The sequence below is a fragment of the Lupinus angustifolius genome, unplaced genomic scaffold, assembly GCF_001865875.1.
Source record: "Lupinus angustifolius cultivar Tanjil unplaced genomic scaffold, LupAngTanjil_v1.0 Scaffold_461, whole genome shotgun sequence".
Lineage (NCBI taxonomy): Eukaryota > Viridiplantae > Streptophyta > Magnoliopsida > Fabales > Fabaceae > Lupinus > Lupinus angustifolius.
This window is the reverse complement of record NW_017727849.1, coordinates 49,096-59,489: the sequence shown is the minus strand read 5'-3', so window position 1 is coordinate 59,489 and position 10,394 is coordinate 49,096. Positions and strand designations below refer to the sequence as shown.

Sequence of the window (10,394 nt, the reverse complement as noted above, 5' to 3'; positions counted from 1 at the left end):
GGTTTTGTGCAGAATTTGAGAAGTTGAGAGTCCTCATCCACGGAGATAGTAGTCTGGCAGTTCTTGATGACAGAGACCTTCCTCCGCATCCTTAGATTAGAAGACCTTAGACCCTAGGTTGCCTTTAGTTTAGTTCTTCTATTGGCTAATTTTAAGGATTTTGTTGTTGTGTACTCTTGAGACATATTTTCTCTTTGCTTTTATTGGTTTCTAATAGTTTCTATCGACTCTTTCTAAACATTTGTCAATTGATGTGCATGACATTGAACTTTAATTGTTATTGATTTTGTGTCTTATTGCTTATATCATATGTGTATCTATGTCATTTATAGTATGAATGTATTATTAATGGTACTTGACCATGATTAGTTATCTACATCTATTTTGTTTGATTGAGCCTATTGTATACATGTTATGATATTAATGCTTGATCATTCTATGCTTAATTAGTCATTGTATAACCTTTCATGCCATTAAATGTGTTCATTTACTATATTCTGTCAATTAAATCGATTAACCTACACTTTTAATAGATTAAGTGTTTGTCAACATGTGCACTTGTTCAAGCTTCCTTCAACTGATTAATTACTTGAATTACCAAAATTAATTGATTGATTACAGTTTTGATTTCATTATTTCTTACTTTTGACGAGAGTGATTCGTTTATCTTTTTGATAATGTCAAAAGGGGGAGAAATGTTGTTTTGTTGTTTGATGTGAATTTTCAAGTTATAAATAATATTCAGCTTTTGTTGTCTAGCTATGTGCTTTAACTTTGACATTAGCAACCATGCATTATAACCATCATCAAGCTATGCATCAAAACAAGATTTGGTGTGGAGTTTGTCATCATCAAAAAAGAGCAGATTGAAAGTGCAAAGTGTCAAGTATAACACTATTATATTGCCTATGTTTTGATGAAGACAAAGATTTAGTGAAAGCTTGAAGATGAGTCAACAAATCAACATACCATGAACTCAAAGGTTTCATATCTAAACTAGGTTCCTTACAAGAGTCATTTTTAGAGTCTTATATGTGTGCCTTAGATATTGAGTCTAGGGTAGATAAATCTAGATGCAATTCTCACAAGCCTTAAAAATAATCAATTCATTTATATGAGCCATGTCATCTAGATTAGTATATGTTCATGCATTAATCATACATGTAACTTGTGCATCTTAGGCATAATTTATTGGTAAAACATGTATAATTGATAAGCATAACAAATAGGTAGTTTACCATTTAATCATTTAGCTGAAAAATATGTCAGTTAATCGATTAAGAAAGGTGTTAATCGATTAACGTGAATTCGGTTTTAACATATAAATGAAAAACTAAAAACAGTTATTCTCAACAGCCCGTTAATCGATTAAAATGGCGCTTAATCGATTAAAAGGGCACTTAATCGATTAACTGGATTTCAGAAAGGTTTTCTATATAAACTGTATTTTTAGGTCATGCACCATACATCATATCATTCATTTTTTAGAATTGCTAGTTACATATTTTTCGTGCTTAATTGTGTCATATAAGTATAGTGAAATGCATTCTGAGATAGTAACAGATAGTATCATGCTTAAGGTTTAATTGTCATCAAATTGCATATGGATAATGTGTTAAACTTTGCTATTTTTTCTTGCATTTCTTTAGAACAATTTTAGGATAGAAATTCTTTGTTTCTGCATGTTAATGAACTCATACATATTCAAGTTAACTTGTGAGTTTTGTACAGGGTTTTTAGCTGAGTTTCAATTGTAATATTTTGAGCTACATTGTGCTTTATAATACTCTGTTTTTGTACTGTTTTTGTGTTATAATAAGGAAAGTCGTCTCTTGGTGTCTTACCACCTAAGAGATTCAGTGAGTTTTCACCAAGACTTAGAGGTCTTGAGTTTAGAACGTTTCTTGGTTGGGGCTAGATCGTAAGAAAGGTTTTCTTCGGCGATTAGGAGAGTCAAACGAAGAAGTTGGGTTCTTGGATTTAAGAAGGGAGCGTCTATGTTTTTTTATTAGAAGTTTGCATGTAACAAATACATTCGTTTCAATATTAGTGAAGAAAATCTCCCGATATCAGAAGGGGGGCCTAGATGTAGTTTGCAAGTGCACCCGCAAACGAACTAGGATAAAATTCTTTGTTGCAGGCTTTTTCTATCCCTAATCTCTTTACATTTTAAGTTGTATTAATTGCCTAATATTAGTTGATATTTTCGATACTGTAAATTTGCTATATCTAGTTTAATTCTGCTCAAATATATATGTTTTATCTATATCTGAATATCGGTGACTGGCTGTGCAATAAGTCATTCCGAAACTTGTTGTTTTCTATGAGTTAATCGATTAAGACATGGTGTTAATCAATTAACTTGAGCTTTTTCCAGAATAGGGCTTCGGTGAAAAAAACGGTAATTGGTAACCGCGACACCTATTCAACCCCCCTTCTATAGAGATTTGACCACCTTATCTCATTTGCCAACTTTCCTTTGAATTAATTAGTTGATTTATCCTTTGTGATATCTCCTTATCTTTGTTGGAAAACAAATTGATGAAGAGGTTTGGCCAAGGAAAATCACACGCCTCTTAGATTAAGAGTTCCTTGAATTGTGGAGGTTAAATTGTGAGTAGAATTGGTCGGACTTAAAAAATTATGACCTTGCCTTATCTCTAAGATTTGATCATGATGTGCCTTATCTCCTTCACTTCTCTTCACGCCACTTGATTTGAATTTGATCTAACCAATTCTATCTCATTGCTCTATCTTCTTCCTTGTTTCATACCTCTTTGAAATCCCATGTCCTAGCCATGACATATCTTTTCTTAAACATGCCATCTTGTCTTAATCATGCCATGTCTAAACAAAGAATATTTGGCCACTATTGGACAAGGTTACAATGAATTAAATTCTCAACCCCCATATTACATGAAAATAATTGAAACAAACTAAAATACTTCAAATATAAAATAATTAAATTCCTAAGACTAAAAATAAACTCTAAGACTACCAATGAGAATTAAATTCTCATTTATTACACTTAAGCACATAAATAAGTTAACTAAAATTATGCTAAGAATTCTTTGCAAGAACATGGATTCCAAGTGGTTCTCCCACTCGTAGGATTTGTCCTCCAAAAATCATAGGTTGCCCTCCCTTGGTTTACATCAGTAGCCATATGTCCCAATTGAGTGGTTAGATTCTGAATGGAGGACTCTAATCTCTGAATTAAAGCTCTAGTCTCTTGTTGGAATTGCATATTCTACATTGCCATCTGCCTCACTAATTCTTTCACTAAAGGCTCACTAGGTGCAGGTGGACGAGCATGATTACTAATCACTTGTTGCCTCTACTGTTGGATTGGAAGAGGCACATATGGTCTATTGTGTCCAGCATTGTTCTGGAATGGTTATCCTGGAGGAGGTTGTGAAGGATCAAACCACCTGAGATTCGGATGATTTCTCCAACCAGGGTTGTATTTGTTTGATGAAAGGTCATAATTTTGTTGTTGTTGTAAATATTTGCAGCATAGGCCTCGAGATGGTTATCAGTTTTGGGTTCCAACAGAAAAGGGCAAATATCAGCATAATAATCATTGGAGGTGCAAATGCCACCAACACGTGCAAGTGGAGGTTTCTGTTGATTCATGGCTAATTGAGTGACCAAGGTGGAAAGGGAATCATTTTCTTCCTCAAGTTTGTCTTGCCTTACCGAATATATCCCAACATCATGGACACCTCTAACTACTATAACATCACTACTTCTTACACTAAACTATTGAGAGTTGGAAGACATTTTATCAATCAAACCTCTAGCCTCAAATGGGTCATATCTCCAAGTGTACCGCCACTAGTAGCATCAACGATACTCCTCCCCATGTTGTTGAGACCCTTATATAAATATTGCAGGAGGAGTTGCTCAGAGATCTGGCGGTGGGGGCAGGTTGCACATAGTCTCTTGAATCTCTCCCAATACTTATATAAACCTTCTGCATGTAGTTAACTAATTGCATAAATATATTTTCTGATTGCAGTGGTCCTGGAGGCAGGGAAGAATTTTTCAAAAAAAATTATCTTCATGTCATCCCAGCTTGTAATGGATCCATGGGCTAAGTAATACAACCAATATTTTGCAGGGCCTTCAAGAGAATGTGGGAAAGCTTTCAAACATGTGTGAACTTATTGGACATCACGAGGTTTCATGGTGGAACATATAATGTGGAACTCCTTAAGATGCTTATGAGGACATTCACCTGCAAGTCCATAAAACTTAGGCAAAAAACGTATTAGTCCATTTTTAGCACATATGACACATCCTCATTGGGATATTAGATACGCAAGCTTTTATAGGTGAAATCAGGTGCAGCCAACTCCCTTAATGTACTCTCACATGGAACTAGAGGTGCTTCAACCATATTTTCGGAATGCACAAGAACATAATCACTATCACTATCACTATAAGCTAAACTAATAGTATGAAAAGACTCGCTATCTAAAGATAAATTTCTAATTTGTCTCACTAACCTATGAAATGTTCTGTCAATTTCAGGATTTATTGGATGCAAAATGCTTGGGATTTCCCCTAGTCATTCACTAAATGCAATAGTGGCAACCATACAGGGTAGTAACGGAAATGCATGTTAAATTTCAGTGAACAGCCAAAATTTTGTATTAATAACATCCTAATATCATAGAAAACATCCACAAAAGTTTCAAGACAAAATTCAAAGTCTAACTAACTTAACTAAATAAAACAAACTCAAAACAATTTCAAAATAAAACTTGTAAAATAAAAAAGAAATAGTACAAAGGTTCTCTTTGGATTTTCAGGATGAGTTTTATAGACATAGTGTGTAGAGAATAAATCCTTGGATTTTTCTACCCGATATGCATATATAATTTGTCCAATTCTGATTAACAGTTCAAAAGTTATGCAAATAATAGAAAATCAACAAAATACGATTCACTACTTGTTTGTATCTCACAACCAACGGCAATATGAGTGACTATGGTGCATCCAACATTTAATATGTGATGAAAGAAGTGTGGAAACAATGTTTCATGCAAAAATACCAACCGCAACTATATTAACCAGCATCACAGAATCAATCAAAATGCAATATGGCCAAGCAACACAACATAGTGAAGAAAACAGACAGAATTTTGAAACCAAAACAGAATGGTTATTAGAAAAGGAAAAACGAAGAGGAAGAAAAATGAAAACCCTAGCAGAGCCATATAGAGGAAAAAATGAAAGTTGAAAAGTAATGTGTTAAAGTATAGTGGAATGTAATGGAATGAGCGAAATTTGGATTCCCTCCTTCTAAATGAGTGGAACCTGAAATGGGCCCAAAACATGGGCCCAAAACCCAAAATGAAAAAACAAATAAAAACTTATAAATTTAAAATACAATCTTTTCAACACATATCCTCCACTTATGTAATATTAAAAATGTCATTGGTGTCAAATATGATATGAAAAAAGTAATAGATTTAATCATGCTAAATAATCACAAATTAACCCATTTTAGGAATAATAGTCTAATAAAGTCTAAAACACGATACCAAGTGTAACAAAGTTAATTATGCACCAAAAATCATTAATCATGGTAAAATAAGGTTATGCATAGTGTGTAATATATTTCTCATCAACCTCCATTAAATATTCATAGGCCATGTGTGACTGCGATGTCAAGTGTATTGACCGAGCACTTACTTGGATAAAAAACTGGGAATGCCTCGAACTCCTCGATCTACTCACTTACAAAGTCTCCCTCTACACTATCTCGGATATAGGAATGAATTGACCTGTCTAAGACTCAAAACTCCCCACACTCATTTGGTATGTGTTACAAAAAGGAGAATCATCACCACATCAGCCTGAGGACATTGGCAAGGCGGAGAAAATATATATATTTTCTAAGGTGGGGATTGATACATATATTACCTAAGGAATGAGATTTTCATCCATTTTAATCAAGGTGCATATTGTTAGGGTTTGCTTGAAATATATTATTTTAAAGTGATATTGCATAGTATTGGAATGGGTGAAATAAATTAATACAATATATCATATTCAAATTTATTTTTATTATTGATGTCAATTAGAAATACTTTGTGGGCCTTGAGCCCATGATATTGGGATGAAATATTACGATATCTATATTATGTAAACTTGAATCGGATGTATTAGTTAGAGCTTATAATCTTATACTTATATACATTGATAGTCGTTCAATGCACTCTCGCGCATAAAAACGCAATTGATCAAATGTCATTAACATATTATTTTATCTTCTATTTATTCTATGACCTTAGTTTGATTGTTTGTGGACAACATGCAACTATTTTTGTTGTAGTGGCGCAATAGAATCCTAAAATGAAGTCTCCTAATCTCTACAAAGCAACCCATTATATGCAGCCTAATTATTTATCCCTCTCAAGGAGTCATCAATGTTAAGTTTTATGAACCCTGGGAAAGAAAAGTTCCAACTTCCAACAAACAAATGTATACAAGAAGGAGCAAATGTTATTAACATCAATTTATGAAAAGTAATTGCATGAATAAAAGAGTTCGTGATAGACCTTCAATAAAGAAGTGATCAAGGTATTTTAGGAAGGAGGAAGAATGAGCAGATTGCATATAACTCTAACCAACAAAACATGTGGCAAGTTATGAATGGGAGAAGATCCTAGAATCAAGGAATGAAAGGGAATATGAGGAGGAAGAGCAGCATGTTGGCAATATGCAATCATTTGGGAATTATGGGGTGACTGTTCTCACATGGTAGATTGGGAATATTCCCATAAGTCACTCTATTATACTTTTCTATTGTTACAGCTTCTTATTGTACAATTCCTACTTTACTGATATGCAATATACTTACTCTACACTGATTAATACAATTATGCACTAAATTATTACCTTTGCTGTCTTTTTTTCTTGTTTTACTTGGCTAGTATCTATTAAGTTGGTATCAGAGCTCCCAATCATGGAAGCATCTGTATGGTATCAACATAAATGGAGAATAGGTTGGAAAATGTAAAGAAAAGGTTGTAGGGAATACAATCCTCTCTTTAAGAAACCTTAAGACAACAAATGGAGATGTTGATGAAAACGATGACATGCCATTTGGAGGAGACAATGGGAGAAATAAGGGGACTGAGGAGGGAAGAAATAGAGGAAAACAGTAACCATGATGGGAGGCAATGGAGGGGAGGAACACACAACAATGAGGAGAATCGACGAGAGGAACAAGTGAAGAGAGTCGAAGTCCCATATTTCACGGGGGAAGATCCCCATGGTTGGGTTTATAGGGTGGAGTGCTATTTTGAAATCAACCGCATCCCAGAGTAGGAGAAGGTAGACACCGCGGTGGTTTTCTTGGAAGGGAAAGACTTGAATTGATATCAATGGTGGGAGTCTCACATGATGGTAGCGATGAGGTGGCAATTGTTCTGTCAAGCTTTGATGAGTATATTTCAGGTGGCTTCATCCAAAAATCCTTATGAGGCTCTGATGGGGGTTGAAGTAATGAGGAACGATCATGGAGTATAGAGAGCAATTTGAGCTCCAATCTGCTCTGGTTCGTTGATGAAGAGTTTATGAAGGGAGTATTTATGAACGGTCTTAAGAAAGAACTTAAGGCTGAAGTAAGGCGTATGATTTCTGGTGATTTACATTATGTAATGGAGATGGCACAAAAGTTAGAAGATAGTAGCCGAGTTTTGGGGCAGTCATATGGGTATCCAACCCGAGGGAGTGGACCTAGGTTCACTAAGACTGCCTTGCATGGACGCCAGGTCAGGTCGCCAGAATTTAAGGAGGCAACTCATGAACTCACATGCAATTGGGCCAAAAAGAAAACCCTCGACCCCAATTTGGAAAAATGAAGACGCGGGGGTGAAGGAGGTTTAGTTAAACACGAAGGGGAACAATTCAATAACCATAAAAAATGGTAGGGTTCAAGAAATTGACAAAGGAAGAAGAAAACGAAAAGAAGAGAAGAAATCTATGTTTCCGTTGCGATGAACGTTACTTTTCATGTCATGTTTGAAGTAACAAACATATTCACATTATTCTCCTCGGACATGGCGAAGAGAAAGAAGAAGAGGATAGGCTCGGGGAGGAAGGAAGGGATGAAGTGAATCTGCAGTTGAATGTCAGCAGTATTGCTAGAATGACTTCAAAAAATTCCTTCAAGATGAGGGGGGATAATTAAAGGGCGCAAGGTCATCATAATGGTTGATTCCATAGCTTCTCATAATTTCCTCTCACCAGGAATAGTTGAAGAATTGAAGATCGCCATTGACAAAACATGAGGGTATTTCATGGAAGTGGGAAATGGACAACGCCTAGGGAGCCAAGACGTCTGTCGTGATGTTGAACTCCAACTCCTAACAATGACGATCATTTAGGATTTATTTTTGTTAGATTTGGATGTTATTTTGGGATATGAATGGCTAAAACGTCTTGTCAAATTCAGCTCGGATTTTGGGCATTATTTAATAGAAATTCAAGATAACGGAAGGGTCATTGAAATTAGGGGAGACCCTGCTTTATCCAGAACTGTGACTTCTACAAATGCCATAATGAAGGAGATGAGTAACGAGGCAGAAGCTTATTATGTGGAATTTAGGATGATGAGTACGATGTGTTTGTCGGATACTATTATTCCTAGCAGTATTCAACATCTTACCTAGGAGTTTAGATATATTTTTCACAACCCCAGAGGATTCCCACCTCAAAGATCATGTGATCATTGCATTGTATTAAAAGAAGGGGAAGAAATTCCACACTTAAGGCCGTATAGACAACCACATAGTTAAAAGGAAGAAATTAAGAAGTTTGTAATGGAGATGATGGCAGCAAGGATGATTCGGCCTAGTGTGAGTCCGTTTTCAAGCCCCTTGATCTTAGTAAAAAAGAAGGATGGAGGATGGAGGTTCCATGTTGACTAAAGAGCTCTAAATAATGTTACTATTCCTAACAAGTTCCCTATTCCAATATTTGAAGATTTGTTGTATGAGTAAGGGGGAGCTTCTTTATTCTCTAAATTGGATTAATCCTCACTTTCTTGATTTTCTTGAAATCTTGTAGCCTTGAGTGTGATTTCGTTCTTGTCTGACTCTTCATTGTCAAGCGTCCTAATTCCATTTCATGTTCTTGGAGTTTCCCAAACAGAGTAGCTAATGGCATGTTGTCTAAGTTCTTTGACTCCATTATCGCGGTAACCTTTGGTTGCCTTTTCCTATCAAGACAATGCAAAACTTTGTTAGACAAATCAGCATTAGTAAATTTTTTATCAAGGGCGACCAAATGATTTACAACATGAGTAAAAAATTTTTGCATATTACATATAGATTCATTAGGAAGCATGTGAAATAACTCATATTCATGCGTAAGCGCATTTAGTCTAGCACGCTTAACTTCGCTCGTGCCTTCATGGGTAACTTGCAAAGTATCCCACATTTCTTTTGCATTAAGGCACTGCGAGACTTCAAAGAATTCGTCATAAGATAAGGTCGGAGTAATAATGTTCTTGGCCTTAAGGTCATGTTGTGCCTTTCTTTTCTCAATATCCGTCCATAAGCCTTCACGCTTTTCTTTAAACTCGCCATCCACCATATGAAGTGGAATGTATGGACCATTGACAACGGAATCCCAAATGTCCGTGTCAATTGCCTCAATATAGATTCTCATGCAAACCTTCCAATAGCATAGCCATCGCCACTAAATACGGGAGGGCGGTTAATAGATGTGCCATCACCGCCAAACGGGTTGGTGGAACCCATTTAAATTCCCTTAGGATCACGGGGATGCGGTTGAGCTAGCACGACGTACTAGCTCTGATACCACTTGTTAGGTATCAGTGGCAGAATACACCTAGAAGGAGGGTTGAATAGGTGTGGCGGAGCTCAAGTTCCACTTTTTGGTTTTTACACACTTGCTGAAAAATGCCCAGTTAATTGATTAACCAGTGGGCTTAATCGATTAAATCAAAACAGAAATAGAATGATCAGATCAGCAACTTGCACAGTTATTAACCAACACACAGGCAGATATACAGCGGATATTTTTATGCAAGATTAATAAGAACATAGCAAGGTATAAGCATGCAAAATATCAGCTTCAAACTCGCATTAAAACATCTTGAAATATAAAAGAGAAAGGGATAGAAAAGATTGTGCAAGAATTTTATCCCGGTTCGTTTTGTTGTCCACTACAAAACTACATCCAGTCCTTCCATCTTATTTGGGAGATTTTCCTTCTTCACTATAGAACACAATGTACGTTACATACACGCTTCCAATTACAAGACTCGAATGCTCCTTTCTTGGAACCCAAAGACCTTCGTCACCCTTGGTTTGACCTTTCCCAAAACTGCCTCCCAAGAAAACCTTTCT

At 35.8% G+C, this 10,394-nt stretch overlaps 1 protein-coding gene across 1 annotated transcript in view; it reads right to left on the bottom strand.

Moving 5' to 3' along the window:
- Positions 1–227: 227 nt before the first annotated feature.
- The window catches only part of LOC109341421 (zinc finger protein VAR3, chloroplastic), a 29,308-nt gene continuing 19,141 nt past the window's right edge, over positions 228–10,394 (bottom strand). Inside the window, exon 7 of the mRNA XM_019579324.1 lies at positions 228–268. The gene's annotated coding sequence lies outside the window, so the exon portion shown is untranslated. The remainder of the gene's footprint in view (positions 269–10,394) is intronic.